This window comes from Talpa europaea, assembly GCF_964194135.1.
Source record: "Talpa europaea genome assembly, chromosome: 1".
Classification (NCBI taxonomy): Eukaryota; Metazoa; Chordata; class Mammalia; order Eulipotyphla; family Talpidae; genus Talpa; species Talpa europaea.
The window spans coordinates 54,478,871-54,494,796 of record NC_140073.1 but is presented as its reverse complement, the minus strand read 5'-3'; the positions used below and the strand labels follow the sequence as shown (position 1 = coordinate 54,494,796).

At 40.6% G+C, this 15,926-nt stretch overlaps 1 protein-coding gene across 19 annotated transcripts in view; it reads left to right on the top strand.

Annotated features, from left to right (window-relative positions):
- The window catches only part of DLG2 (discs large MAGUK scaffold protein 2), a gene marked incomplete at both ends in the record, with an annotated part of 1,956,162 nt that overhangs the window by 1,686,160 nt on the left and 254,076 nt on the right, over positions 1 to 15,926 (top strand). The window lies entirely within an intron of this gene.

The window sequence follows — 15,926 nt, the reverse complement described above, 5'->3', positions numbered from 1 at the left end:
AGTAATTTTTTTTTAAAAAAAAGAAAGAATCAAGCATGATAAAGCACTGAGCAGGGTATAGAGGAGTGTGTATGGCAGCAAAGGGACAAAGTCAGATTGGAAAAAGAGTGGAGCCCCACTGAAAACCCAAACTGGAAATACCATAGTATCCACCAATAACCCTTCTACATATTCATCTAAAGAGTGAATGTATAGCAGCATAATTCACATTAGCCTAGAAATGGAATGAACCTTAATACCCATCTACAGATGACTGGATGAAGAAATTGTGGTGTATATACTCAACGGACTACTCAGATATTTTAAAAAGATGAAGTTATGCCTTTTAGGGTACTATGCATGGATCTTGAGATTAGGCTAAGTGAAATAAGTCAGCAAGTGAAAAGCAATTATTGAATGATTTCATTCATTTGTGGAATATAAATAGCCGGAGAACATAATTTGACAAAGCACAAGCATAATTCTAAGACTTTGTGAAAAATATTGTGGTGACCAGAGCAAAGGTGGAGGGGCTAGAGAGGTAGGGCGAGAGAGGCACCCAGTAACCCTGACAATGTGTGGCTGGAAGCGTTGGTGGAGAGTCACTGAAGCATGTGCCTGTGCCAGGTGTAAAGTTGTACTCCAGAAATTACATGGCTTTATAAAAATGGTAAACAGTAAAGTGGGATTAAAATTTTTAAAAATCCCTTTCCACAACCTTCTTTCATGTGCTCTAGAGGAAATCATCCCTCACCTATCTTCAGGTTTCTACCTGAAAAAATGGGTAAAATGCAAACCAGTGATCAAGATGTTTGTAATGCACTTTGAAGAGTAATTCAACAGGACTTTGAAGAGTTTGTGCACTCCCAAAATAGGTATTATATAAATTTGATATTAAAAATGTAGTGCATCTGAAACAATGCCCTTTAAACTATTAATTGATAGTCATCATCAGCTCCACATAAAACTCAGTGACTGAAGTTCATATAGAAATGAAAAACTGAGCAACTGGTATGAGAAACCAGGGACTCTCAGGTGAGGAGTGCAAAGACCTTGCAGTCAGTGTTCACAACCCTGCTCTTTTCACTTCCTTATCTCTGTGCTTAGAGCTCTGACTATAGGTGTATTGATGCATTGCTTTCTTCTGCAGGGGAATTATAATAATTTTTTAAATTTTTATTTATTTATTTATTTTTGTGGGGCCCTCACCGGTGGCCGGGAATCAAACCTGCGCTGCAGAGGCCGCAGGCAGCCTCGCAGCCCAGCGCTCAACCGCTACGCCACCAGGGGAGGCCCTATAATATTTTTTTTTTTAAAACCTACCCCAAAACAAAGAAAAACAGCAACAAAATGTTTCCCACATTTGGAGGTAGGACTTTTCATGGAGTTTGAAATGTCTTAAGTAGACATTTATTCAGCACTTGCATGCGATGTGTGGAGCTAAGGCCTGGTGGTAGGCCTTGAAGGACAAGTTAGACATGGTCTCCATCCTCACAGAACTTGGAATCCAGTTAGGGAGCAACTTCACTGCAATGTGGTCAGTGATATAGGTCTTACAGGCTGCCGAAGAACTCTTCACTCAGCTAGACAGAGAAGTCTCCCTGGAAGAAAACAAGGTCAAAGCTGGGATGTGAAATTCTGAGAAATTAGTCCTGAAGAGCAGAAAGAAGGAACAACAGTAAGTAGGAAAATAGGAGAGCAAGCAGGAATGCCCAGCTTAGTTCCAAGTAAGTAAAAGTAGTTCAATAGGCTGGAAATTAGACTCATTTCTGGTGGAAACACTGTGTACGTGTCTGGATTGTAAGGAGGATCTGGATCACAGAAGGATTTGTATGCCCAGCTGGAGCTTGATGAGTCTGAAGACAGTGGGGCCAGTTAAATGGTTTGAAGAAGGAAAGTGACAGGATCAATATTTCCATTAGAAAAAAATCACTTGTCTCTGCTGTGGTCAGAATGGAAAGGAGGGAGGGCAACATTAAGGAGACAAGGATGAAGACTAACTAAAGGGTTGAGAGGTCAGATTGTGGGCTCAGCTGACTGTTCTCACTACCCTCTTCTTGTAATACCATCAGAATTGCACTCAGTGTCACTCATAGACTTTTTAACTGCCTGTAAGTGGTTGTACTCTTGGCATTTGTTGATCAAGATAATACTTAATGATATGATACACAAAATTATATTTAAGTTAATGGATTTTTAATTGGTCACAGTGTATCGTATATTTAGTAGGACATATATATGAGAGTTATTTTGATTTACCCTACTGAATGTTTGGTGCCCAGTAGATTTGAAGAGTCTTTGTTAAATCACCAAGAATTCCCAACAGTTATCCACCCATAATCTTGGAACTTCTTAGAATTGTACTTAATAGTAACTAGTATGTCAACTGGCCCTTTACAAAGGGTTGATAGCTATTATTTGTTGAGTTTTGTGTATCCAGTAATAGCCCAAGTATTATCTCATGTTACAAATGAAGAAACAGATGTTAGAGAAGTGGATGAGTGACCTGGTTAGGTTTTAGACTGACATAACTGACACCCCTTCTGGATGAAATGAATTCAATATTTGAATTCCAGTGCTACCACTTACGTCCATGTGATTTTGGTTAAATTACTTAGTATCTGTTAGTATCAGTTTCCTTAACTGTTGAAATGGGTATATCTACCACATGGAGTTAGATCATGATTAAAGTAGATAATAGGGGCCTCTCCAGTGGCGCAGCTGGTTGAGCTCAGCCCTGTGAAGCTGTCCGAAGCCTCTGCAGCACGGGTTCAATTCCCAGCCGTCCAATGAGCTACACACATTCCTCAATTTTTCCTTTCCTTCATTTATTCTCTTTTTCTTTGTCTTCACATAACATTTAACTGATACTTTTAATGTGTTTATACAGTTACATTTATGTTTCTTGTTCTTAATTGAAACAACAACCAGCTCTTTATCCTTTGTTAAGAAATTGTTCAGGAATCAAGTTGCTCTGCTTATGTGACTCTTAATAGAAACACACTTCCTACTCAAACATCGCTGGCCTAATAGTATATTTTCAGGTCTGCTCTGGCATCTTCACTTAGTCTACACTCTTTCAACACTCTAGAGATGAATCATCCACCCGATGTCCCGCTTAAAAGACATCTGTATTCCTAGCTAATGCTCTCTTCATCCTTGCACATTTTCAAGTGCTCTGGCAAATTCTGTGCTCTGTCAGAAAACAGTGATGTCAGGTCTCCTGGGATACAGCCAGCAGTTTAAGAAGCAGGTGCAGAATTACAGAAGGTGCAATTGCCACAATGCAGTAGTGTGGAGAGAGTTTTCTAAAGTGTCTCTTGGAATTTGTCCATTTCTCACTTTTAAAGCTTATTTACAATTGCATATTAAAACCTACAATAAAACTTGCTGCATAAAACTGGAATAATTTATCTTCTTAAAATACATTCTGTGTACCCCACATTCCCAATCGCCAAACCCTCTGACCTAACTTTCAAGGCCCTTTGTGTTCTGGTTTCCAAGATCGTTTAATTCCTCCTGCTGCTCTTATGGGGATGTGAACCCTGAATTCAGTATTTTCTTCCATCTTCTCCTAAAAAATAATTTTACATGCCAATCTTCACGTGTTTGTGTACTTGTTTATTTCGGACATCTCTCCATTATGCAGACTTACCCATTCTTCAAGGCTCAGTTCAAGTCCTACTTTTTTTATGACCATTCCAAGTTAAAATGACATTCTTGGGTGAGGTAGTTTGGTTTACAGGGAATATTTTGGTATCTAGAGCTGGAAATGCCAAAGTTCAAACCCCACCCTAGAGATGTAACATGCTCTTACTTGTAAAGAGATGAATAAATCTGAGAGGGGGTTAAAAGGATTAAAGTAGAAAAACTGGAAGTGTTTGTGAAACTAAAATGATAATTGACTTGTACATTCAATTAATTTTCTTTTTTGTATGGAAATTTTATTTACAATTAAACATTTTTACTAAACACAACATTCTGAAAAGTAAGAAATATGTGAATTCTGAGTAGGGGCCTTTCAAGTGTTAATGTGCTTTTGAATCACCTGGGGATCCCATCAAAGTTCAGGGGAGCCTGGAGTAGTTCTGGAGTGGGACTGGAACTTCCAAGTTTCTTACAAGCTCCCAGGTGAGTTGCTACTCCTGCTAGCAAGTAGACCCCCCCCCACTTTGATTAGCAAGACTTCTGGCACACCCCAACACAAAGATGGGCAATAGAAACACCATGCTTTTAGTTGTCTCCTGGCTGGAGTCTAGACGTGGCACTTGCACCGTGACCTTCTCAGTGCCCCATTATGTTTTCCTGCCTTTAACTTTCCTTAATAACTGCGGGAGCTGGCTTGGTTGCCCATAGATATTAGTCAGCCTGGGGTGTCAACTGCAATTACTGCAGAATAAATATAAAAATCACCAGGAAACTTGCTGGGCTCCTACCGGTTGAACTTGATCTGCACTGAAGTCCCTGCCACATGACAGCAGCGAAGTGACTCAGTTGACCTCAAGTCATAGACCACTGACAGACGTCATCCTGTTACCCAAGAAGACCTCCACTTGCAGCAAATGATGCCATGCAGGCATCTAAATGAGCAGAACACCGGGAGGCTGTTTATCTGACTAATCCTCTGCAACCAGAGTGGTTCATAGCATCTACACATCCTCTTAAAGAGTTTATGAGTGACTTCATTTTGACCTTTGATGAGTTGCCATCTTCCGTTTCCAGTCTTCCTTGTGTGCCAAAGGCAAAAGGAAGGTGGATCTGCTTTTGAATTGTATTCAGTAAGAGGGGTTGGGCTGGGAGGTGATTGCTTGTGAGGCCATAGCTGTAGTGGGAATACTCAAACTCTGGTTGTGTGGGACCCTAACCAAAACCATGGGCTTTGCATTTGCCAGAAGAGGCTGTTAGAATAAGCAAGAGCATATATGTTGAATGTTTAACACAGTCCTTGGCTTACGGTTAGGGTTCTGTGCCTATTAGTTATATTTATCACATTGTCAATGATAGTTATTAACTTATTTCTGTGACTATAACATTTTGCTAATATTACAAAAGATTACATTTTATGGGTTTTTTATTATGGCCATAAACATGACATTAAATTACCCATCTTGACCATTTTGAAGTGTGTAGTTAAGTGATGTTAATTATGTTCACTGTTGTGCAATAGATCTCTAGAACTTGTTCATATTGCAACGCAGAAATTATATACCCACTGAAACTAATTCCCTCACCCCCTCTTCTCATTCCTTTACATTTTGGTTTTATTTCTGGAGTATGTTGGCATGAACCCCTTCCTCAGCTTTAGTCAGAAAATTTAGATACAGGGTCTCCCCGGTGGTGCAGCGGTTGAGCGCTGGGTTGTGAAGCTGCCCGCAGCCTCTGCAGTGCCGGTTCGATCCCCGGCTGCTCCCTGGCCACCGGAGGAGGATCCCGCATGGCGCGCAGACCTCTCCTGCCGCCCGCTGCTCCCCTCAGCAGTGTACTTCAGTCCTTCTGCCTGCTCTGCTCCCTGCTCTGGCTCTGGTGAATTCTCTCACCCTCCCGCGCTTCTGACTGTACCCAGTGCTTGTATGTATAAATAAATAAAGATGGAATTTCAAAATACTTTAAAAAAAAAAGAAAAAAAGAAAATTTAGATACAATTAGATATAATTGCACTAACTACATGAATTACAAATTTTGATTACATCATCCATATCTGCAAATATGGGCACATTATATGAGCTATACATTATTGTTAAATTGTCTCTGATTACCTCCTTCTCTGCTTTCTCTACTCCTCCGTGTATCTAAAAATCATCCTTCTTAGCACTTGGCATGCTCTACTGAAATTACCTACTTTATGTGTCTTCTCCTTGAGATGGACAGCATCTTGTGGGGTGGGGTTAGGTGTTAACTCAAACCCATGAGTTAAGCATCTACCTCATATACCTCTTTAATTTGCTTTCATGTATTTGCAGGAACACTGTTTTCATCATGTTACATTCCTCTTTGTTCAACACCTTTCTCTACAGCCCTTGGCAAAATACCTACCCACAACACTGCTTGGTAAAAGGGAACAGACCAATCCAATTAGTATGGGCAGCAATCAGATAAAGTTAGAAAGGGGTTAAAAAATAGAAAGCCCAGCCTGATTGATACCCCCTCTCTCCTTTCAATGACTACCCAGTTTGGCTCAGAACATTTTTTTTCTCTTGTTTCTTTTGCCAAGTGTCTAGAGAGGTCAAGAGCCATCTTGTTAGCTTCCAAGTGATTTGGGTGAAAGCTGCTTCTAGGTATACCATGCTCTGCTACTGAGGACCTGATTGAGACCAGAAGCAGAAGCCAAGACAGTTATGTAACCTGAAGTTCTCTGTTGAAAACAAAACCTGCAGATGCTCAGAAAGCTAAATTAAACTCCTGACTTTTAGCTCAGCCACCAAGCACCATGGGCAGTCTAAAGAATATTACCAACCCCAGGGTGGTGATTATAATGATGCCAAAGGAAATGCTGGCTCCATCTTCTCACCAGAGTGATTTAAGTCTGTCCTGATTAGCTGCAGAAAGCACACTGAGGTTGAACTGAACTTTACAAGGTGGTTTGTTGTTTAATGAGCAATCTTGTTTTTTTTTTTTATAAAAAAAAAATAGTTTTTGCAAACTGAACATACACACTTGTGATTTGAGAATGTTTTTTCTCCTCTCAGGATGATTATCTTGTTGAAGGATTGCATGACCTAGATTGAGGAGGTGCAGGGAGAGGTTCTGAGAGAATTAATACTACAACTAGCACCTCAGGACTCACCCTCATCTCTTGCTTTTACCTGAAGAAGATTCTGCTGGCACTATGCCAGGAACTCTGCATTTTGTTTCTCTTCCAGTAAGTCATCAATGACGCTGATGGGTACTAGCAAACTCATATTAAAAATTATGAAAATATAATCAATCAGAAAAAGGAAATAATTTGTCTAAAGTCACTCAACTAGTTTATGGAGAAAGTGGAATACAAATCAGTTCTTTCTAGCATGACCCAAAGAGAGTGGCCTCTATTCCCACACTACTTTGACCATTGGCCTTCAGCTGCCCATTTCTCCTTCAGAATTGCGGTCCACATCTCATCAAATTATGCCTCTAAAACACTCTTATGTTCCTAGAATTTAAATTCTGATTATAATTAAATATTATTAACTAAATAAGTACTTTAAGAAAATAAATAGTTCTATAATAAAAATGAGCTAGAGAGTATTGCAAAGTAAACAAATGTTTACCATAAACTACAAGTGATATTTAACTGGAGTCGGGTTGGGGGGAGGGAGGAGAGATATAAGGTCAAATATTAAAAGAAATTTGTGACCATATTATCTAAAGTATGAATCCCCCATTTCTATCTTTGTTTTACAACTTCACAATTTCTGAAGTCACAATTCTCCTCTCTCTCGCGAGTCAGAACTTGGGACACTGATATTTTCTCCTTGTCAGGTGTTAGCATTTATTCATTTTCAGTGTATGAACTGATGATTTTTTTCAAAGGCAAATGAGGCTCACTGCTTTATTTAACTTTCAACAAATATTTATTGTGTACCAGCTTTGTGCCAGACACTGCCCTTCTCCTAGGTACTTGGTGTTCTAGAGTGTTACCCCATGCGCCACAGTAGACATTCCAAACTCCTGGATGGAGTTTAGAAACTAAAAATATAGTGTAAACACAAACAGTATAGAATTTCTAAAAATGATAATGATAGCTAATGTTTATTACATATTTGCCATGTATCAGGTACTAATGATAATACTTCCATGTGTAGCTCATATCATCTTTATAACAACCCAATAATGAAAATATAATGAGCATCATGCCTTTTCACAGATGAGGAAATTATCCTAGAAAGACTATTAGATAATTTGTTCAGGATCAGGGACTCCCTGGTGGCGCAGGCAGTTGCGCACAGAGCTGTGAAGCTCTCCGCACCTCTGCAGTGCGGGTTCAATCCCAGCCAACCAGGGAGCTATCCACATGGCGCAGCAGACCTCTCCTGTCTCCCCGCTGCTCCCCTCAGCAGTGTATTTCATCAGTCTGCCAGTTCTGTTCCCTGCTCTGTCTCTGGTGAATCCTCTCACCCCCTGCACATCTGGCCTGTACCCCGGTTCTTATATAAAACAAATAAAATAGATCTTAAAAAAAAATTTCAGGATCATATAGCTAATGAGTGTCAAAGGTGGGACTCAAACGCAGGCACATTTAACAGAAAATCCACCATTCATTAAATGATTTGTTCTCCCTTCCAGAAAATTCCATTCTGTTACAGTCAACAAACATTGATTGAACTATGTGCTGGGTGCTGGGATGTAATGATGGATAAGACATGGCTACTACTCTCAAGAAGCACGAGTCCACTGGGGAACAGAGACCCAGCTGTACTCACCAAACAGTTGAGTGTACCTTGGGGTGTTTCACACGCTGCTGGGTACTGGACAGAACATGGCCAAGGTACAACCTCTGCCCTGAAGAACTCACAGTCTGGTCAGAGAGAAGTGTGGAAACAGGAAGTCTGCAGGGTCACTGAGTGCTACTGTCAGCTGCCCATTTTGGAGAAGTTTGGGTGCTCACAGACACCAAGACAAGTATTATTATACCTGGGTCTGCAGCCAGTCCTTCAGTGTCATCTTCAGGCTACCATTTATAAGTGGCCTCAGGCAGCCCACCTGGCTTCTTGAAACCTGCTTTCTTGTATTTAAAAAAGAGGTGAAAGTATAATCTAACATAGGCTCCATTGTAGACATGCTCCGTAAATGTCAGTTACTGTTCCCATCATGCCCTCACTTGGCTCAGAGAAGGCAGAGGTGCTGTCAAGTCTTTGGGGCTAACTAAATTCAAGACTTCCCTGCAGGGACCAGCTTCCAGGTAGTGTAACCTGACACCACCTTGCCTCTGCTGCACACCTACCTCTGCTTGCAGTCTGGTATGCACAAAACCCAAAGTGCAAGGGCGTTGACTCTCCTGTGTGGCAAATCTCTACCACTGGGGGTCTGGAGGCGGGAAGGGATTAATTAATAGAGCCCCCTCCTCATTGCTCGGAGGGATATCCCTGATTGCATTATGAGTGCTTCTCTGAAGGTTCCGGACAGATTGAGCTCTAGTTGCTCCCAACAGTGAAAGCTCAGTGACATCCTTGTTTTGCCCTTCCCTGTTGACTCCTCTTTCCTGGGATCTCTGCTCCAAGTGTACTATCATGTGCAAGCTTATGATTAGGCTCTCATTTCCAAGGGACTGAAGGTGAGTGTGGGGAGGGAGGGAGAAAGGGAAGTAGGAATGGGAGTTCCTGACTAAGAAAAGGAATCCCAATGATCACTGCCACTTCACATATTTGGATGCACTCCCTAATGTCTTTGCCAAGTGGTCATCCAGTCAGTTCTTTAATAAGTCCTGTGAAAAGAATGCATTTGCAGATACTTCTGTATCCCTGTCACCTAGAACAATAGCTGACAGAAAATAAGAGCTCACTACAAATTGTTGAAAGGATTTTTTTTAAAGATTTATTTATTTATGCATACAAGAACTGGGGTCCAGTCCAGAGGTGTGAGGTAGGGGGGTGAGAGGATTCACCAGAGACAGAGCAGGGAGCAAAACAGGCAGACTGACTGAAATACACTGCTGAGGGGAGCAGGGGCAAGTCAGGAGAGGTCTGCTGCACCATGTGGGCAGAGCTTCATAGGTTGTGTCTTAACTCCTTGTCCCACGAGGGAGGCCCTGTTGAAAGGATTTTTAAGTAAAGAAAATTCTGTTTATTTGTATAATGACTCAAATCTATCTTCCTTTGATTTCCAAGCATTAGATCTAGTTTGCCATGTAAGACAAGCCTTCAGATGCTTTTGTGTCTATGTGAAAAATCACAAAGCTAATTCATAGTCAGGAGATCTGTATGCCTTTCATTAATGTACTTTATTTTTTTTTAAAGATTTATTTATTTATTTATACAAGCACTGGGCACAGTCAGAAGGGCGGGAGGGTGAGAGAATTCACCAGAGACAGAGTGGGGAACAGAACAGGCAGAGTGACGAAATACACTACTGAGGGGAGCAGCGGGTGAGACAGGAGAGGTCTGCGCACCATATGGATCCCTTGCTGGTGGCTGGGGATCAAACCGGCACTGCAGAGGCTGTGGGCAGCTTTGCAACCCAGCACTCAACCGCTGCGCTACCAGGGAGGCCCTCATTAATGCACTTTAAAAAATAATGGAAGTAGGGCCTCCCCGGTGGCACAGGGGTTGAAGTCAGAGCTATCAAGCTATTGGCAGTCACTGCAGCATGAATTCAAAACCAGCCAGGGAGCTACCCACAAGGCACAGCAGACCTCTCCTGCCTTGCCCGCTGCTCCCCTCAGCAGTGTATTTCAGTCAATCTGCCTGTTCTGTTCCCCACTCTGTCTTTGGTGAATCCTCTCACCCCCAACCCCCACACCTCTGGCTTACTCCCCAGTTTTTGTATGCATAAATAGAAATAAATCTTAAAAAATAATAATATAAATATGAACTATTATTTATTTTTACCTTCTTTAACTGATATAGGATTGTTTTGCCCCTTAGAATTTGCCTAGTATTTTAAAAATATTAGCAGCATGGAAAATAAAATATATTTGGAATCTGAGGGTCAGAAGTTAGGGTGTATGCAAATATATGATTTTTGGGTAAAGTTCCTTTTTTTCTGCTGAGTTATATCTTTTTGTAGAAGAAATTTTCTTCTGATTCTAATGGAAATTTTTATTTATTGTTGAAATGCTGAGAAATGCAGAAGCATGGGGTGGGGTAGGGGGAAGAAAGGAAAGGAAAAATGACACATCACTTCTATTACCTAGAAGCAACCACTGTTTGATATTTTGGCTTGCTTTGTTCAGTCCTATTTCTGTGCAGGAAATATATAGGAATAGGTTATATTATAGTAAACCTTGCTGTCCTGGTTTCTTTCAGTTGCATTGTAGTCATCTGACAGTGTTATTTAACATATATTACAGACATTACGTTTAACACTAGCAAAGGTTTTCTCATTTTCTGATGCATTCTTTAACACACATCTATTGGTTACCACAGTTTTACTCAGAAAATTAAATATTTTAAAAGAATATTTTATTGGAATTTTCTAACTATAAAAAATATTAAGAAAATAACACCTTTAGGGCCTCCCTGGTGGCGCAAGGGGTTAAGACCCAACCTATGAAGCTGTCTGCAGCCTCTGCAGCACGAGTTCCATCCCCGGACAGGGAGCTACCCACATGGCACAGCAGATCTCTCCTGACTCGCCCTCTGCTCCCCTCAACAGTGTATTTCAGTCAATATGCTTGTTCTGTTCCCCACTCTGTCTCTGGTGAATCCTCACAGCCCCTGCATCTCTGGCCTGCACCCCAGTTCTTGTATGCATAAATAAATACATCTTTAAAAAAAGAAAATAACATCTTTATAACTTTTTTCTATATTCTCTAAAATTGGAAACAAGATGTATGAAGTGGTTGATAACCATTTTATTTAATGATGGCTGTTAGGCAATTCTTGTTTTTACATTTTTGGAAAAGGGAGTGAATTTAAAGGCAGCTATGATTCCATTGTGATGATATGACACTATTAGCTTTTTAAGTGTTTCTGATGTTTTTCCAACTATAAGACTGTTAGAATGAGTATTAGGTTTATTATGGGTTATTTATACTGGATGATATAGCTGTCTTCTAAAACCTAAATCTTTTCAGGAGTGACAACATGGAAAAGACATATTTAAGAATATTTAAGATATTTTTAAAAATTGTTGAGATTTTCATGAGCACTATCCTATCAATGTTTGGCATTAAATATCACAATTCAAGTAATAAGATACAATTTTACCTCTTGTTTTTAAAGGTTTGTTTGTATTTATTTATGCATATAAGAACTGGGGTGTAGGGCCTCCCCTGGTGGCGCAGTGGTTGAGTGCTGGGCTGGGAGGCTACCCGCAGCCTCTGCAGCACCAGTTCATTCCCTGGCCGCCGTCAAGGGTCCCACAAAAAAAAAAAAGAACTGGAGTGTAAGCCAGAGGTGCAGGGGATAAGAGGATTCACCAGAGACATGATGAAGAGCAGAACAATTGGATCTACTGAAATACACTGCTGAGGGGAGCAGTGGGCAAGACAGGAGAGATCTGCTGCGCCATGTGGGTAGCTCCCTGTCTGGGAATCGAACTCATGCTGCAGTGGCTGCCAATAGCTTGATTGTGCTGGGACTTAGCCCCTTGTGCCACCAGGGAGGCTCCAAGTTTGCTTCTTGATCACTATCTTTTTTTCATCGGTGGGTTTATAGGTTTAGGATTATGGGGTTCCTGAGGAATGTTCAGAGAGATTCCTTTTATATTCCATTATAAGTGACCTTCATTTTAAACACATTTGTGGACTACTGAGGTAGTGAACTTGTACCAATGAAAAATATGGGTTACAAGGCAAGAGCATGTGGTTTTCCTAGGGCTAGATGAGAGTTCATTGCTGTCTGTGAAATGCTTAAACATCACAGATGTATCATACTGGGGGCTAGATTGATGGATCATTATATTATCGTTTATAGTGCATTTGGGAAGAATTGCAATTCCTTACCAGCAGAGTGTATTTGCTTTCTTTCCCTCACATCCTCCCCTAAGTACATTTGTATGGGTGACAGAAAAACTGCTTGTAATTTGCAAGTCTCATCTATTAACTCTTCTTTCTGCTCCAGCTCTACAGACTGAAGTAACTTGAAACCTTCCAAAAAGAAATGCCTTGGTTCACCTTTTCTGGTCCATGAAGTTCAGCCTAGCTAAGGGACTCTTTCATGTGCGTGAAGAGAGAGAAAGAGGAGAAGAGAGAGAGAGAGAGAGAGAGAGAGAGAGAGAGAGAGATCAAAGCATCTCCAACCTCAGTTTAACACACTAGAATTAGAGCTGTCCCTGGCTCCAGCCTAGCTGGAAAACAGCAAATTTAGAAGTGCAAGTTGACCTGGCTTCCTGCACCTTCCCCCACACCTGGGGTCCTTCTGCTCTAGCAGACTCAGATTCCTCTGTCCCAAGGCTTTTGTGCAAATCATCTACTTTATTTTTACAAGCAATAGTGATAGCCACCACTTACGGAGCTGTGTCAGACTTGCCATTAATTATTCCACCTCATGAGACAGGTCAAATCCTGCCTCTGTAGTTAAAGAAATTGAGATTCACAAAGGTAAAAAAAAATTCCTAAATGTATACCTTTGTTAGGCAGAAGACATTTGAAATTATATGTGTCTGAATCTCCTCCATTTCATAATACGCTTTCCAAAAAGATATGTTTAAACCAATACTGACATTGTTAATCCTTTTGAACTACCTATTTAAGGGAAGATTTGTAAGCAGAAGAAAAATAGCTGTGTGGGAGGGGGAGGGGGGATTTGCTGACAGGTCCTTTTCCCAAGCCAAGACTGAGTTTGCAAAGAAGGATAACTTCCTGGCAAGATCAGGCAAAACACTCTTTATGGTAGATGTCTTGTAAGGTTGGCAAAAGTAGTACAAAATTGTCTTTCCACCATAATAATATGGAGCACTCTTGACACAGTCCCCTAACAGGGCTACGCTGACTGTCTTTTAACTTCTAATTAAAGCAGCTGAGTCGCCAAGCATACCAGATTATAGAAATGTTTTTTTGTATGCTCAACCCTAAATGATGAGCCTCCTGGCCCTCTCTGCCTTAGTGTCTAGCTGGCTTCTTCATGTCCTAAACCTGTTTGCACTACTCCTCATGCCCTTTTTCACTGGTTTCTGTTCCCTTTTTGTTGCTTTTCTCCTGAATGCTTTGTATGTGTACATATTCAAGTTTTTTCTCAAACATCAACTCCTTCACGAAGCCCCTTCCTCATCCTTTGACACCCCTCTTTATATCCCGGTATGCCCGGTACTGCCATCTAGCATAGTATCCCCTCTGCCATGTCCCATTCTGTTCATCACCCCCTGCTAGAATAAGGCCTTCCTGTGTACAGGGACTGTGTCTTATTTTTCTTGGATATCCTTTGTCTCACCCAAAGCTTGATCTGAAGTGATCCCTAATCAATGACGGTTTTGTGAATGGCTGAATGAATGAAAAGATAGATGATAATGATATGCGCTAACATTTACTGAGCACCTGCTATGTCCCAAGTGCTATGCTTATTATCTTACAGACATTTGGATCCTCATAATATCCCAATAAGGTAGCAGTTATATTTATCTCTGTTTCACTGATGGGAAAATTGAAGTTCTGCAACATTAAGTAACTTTCCTAAAGTTACTCAACTAAGATCAATAGAATTAGGATTTATGCTCACATCTGTCTACTCTCTGCTGTAGAGTTCTTGACCACATAGCCAACACTGTGGCAGTCTGAGCACCATCTCCCAGGCCCCTGCCTGTTTACTCCTTTTATAGAACCTACTTACAGGAATCCTGGTGTGTGCCATTTTCCTAACAAGTGCTCCAAATGGTACTGTCTGTGTTCCAAAAGCTGTGCTTTAAACCTAAAGGAACTAAGAATTAGTATCTTTATTTTGTTAGTCACTTAGCATAACTTTAAATAAAACAGGCAATACTAGAACAGTTGTTTGGGTTATAATATCTGAATACTCATGACTCCTTATAATTTCCTGCATGTTGTATCTGATTATTAAATCTTCTTTTCTAGTACAGATGGAACCAAAAGAGTAGAATTTTAATTTTGTAACTGTCGAAAGGGTTCTATTCAAGCAGAGTTTTTATTTTTATTATTCTCATTCCATTGTGGCATTTCCAATAAATCCACTAAGATGTAACCTTTAAGGACACTGGAGTTTTTTTGGCAACACAGTGAAAGTAAATGACATTTCACTGGCATCTGTTCATCTTTTCTTGTGTTTTGTTCTGAGACATGCTTGTTTTTAAATAATTTCTAAGTCATAGATGGATCTGGTTTGCGTTGGAGTTCTAAACCTTTCCACTCCCTTTAACCCACTATGTTGTAGTTCCTAAGAGTCTATCTTTTTTTCTGAGTTTTTACCCAGAGCTCCTTGGATTAAGACTGGATGATCTAGGAGGAGACAGGTTATCATGGCCTTTCTGTTTCCTCAGCTCCAACAACAGCCCAGCTGCCAGCTTCTGGAAACTTATCTCTAGTTCTCTTTGGCCCCGGAATAGGAAGTATAGGCCAAGAATTATAGGCCTTCCCATGCTTTCTCAAAAATAGGTAATAATCCTCACTAGTGTGTCATTAATGCTTGCTATGTGTACGGTCCCATGCTAGTTCTTTAAACCCATTACCCCATTTATTCTTTAAACCAATCTTGTGTACTAATTACTATCCTAATTTTATTAGGATAGTAAAATGACTTAAAATGACTTAAATATTTGATTTTATAAGATATTTATGGAATTCCCTTTTCTCCCCTGCCCCCCATTCACCTTATATAGCTAACCACTGGTTTTTTGTGCTTCTTTCTGGAGTTTCCTTTGTAAATACAGCAAATTATATGCGTACATGAATACATATTGCTTTGTTTAACCCCTTTATTCCAACCAAAGGGAGCATACTATTGTTTCTGTTGTGCATGATATTTTAACCTCTTTTTGTGCAGAAGTATCCCTACTATTTTGTACAAGTGCATGCTTGCCCAATGTAAATTGTGCCATAATTTTATTAGCCCAGTTTCGAATTTGAAACTAGAGCCCAGGGAGCTTCAATAACTTTAGTAAAGTCAAGAGAAAGTGAGAATTTCCCTATGCCAGTTAACTTTGACCAAAATAAATTGAATTGCTGTCACAGAAATCTGTAGGTCATCCTAGAAGGAAATGAAAGCTACCGCACTCACCCCCCCGGGGCAGCAGCACCCACATCTGCTCCCTCTTCTGCTTTCTCCCCAAGGCCCTGCTCTGAGTCTCCTGGAGGCAGACTAGAATGAGCAGATGATGTGCTTTGCTTTCTTCTCTCCATCCTTTTCAATGTGTTGGACACT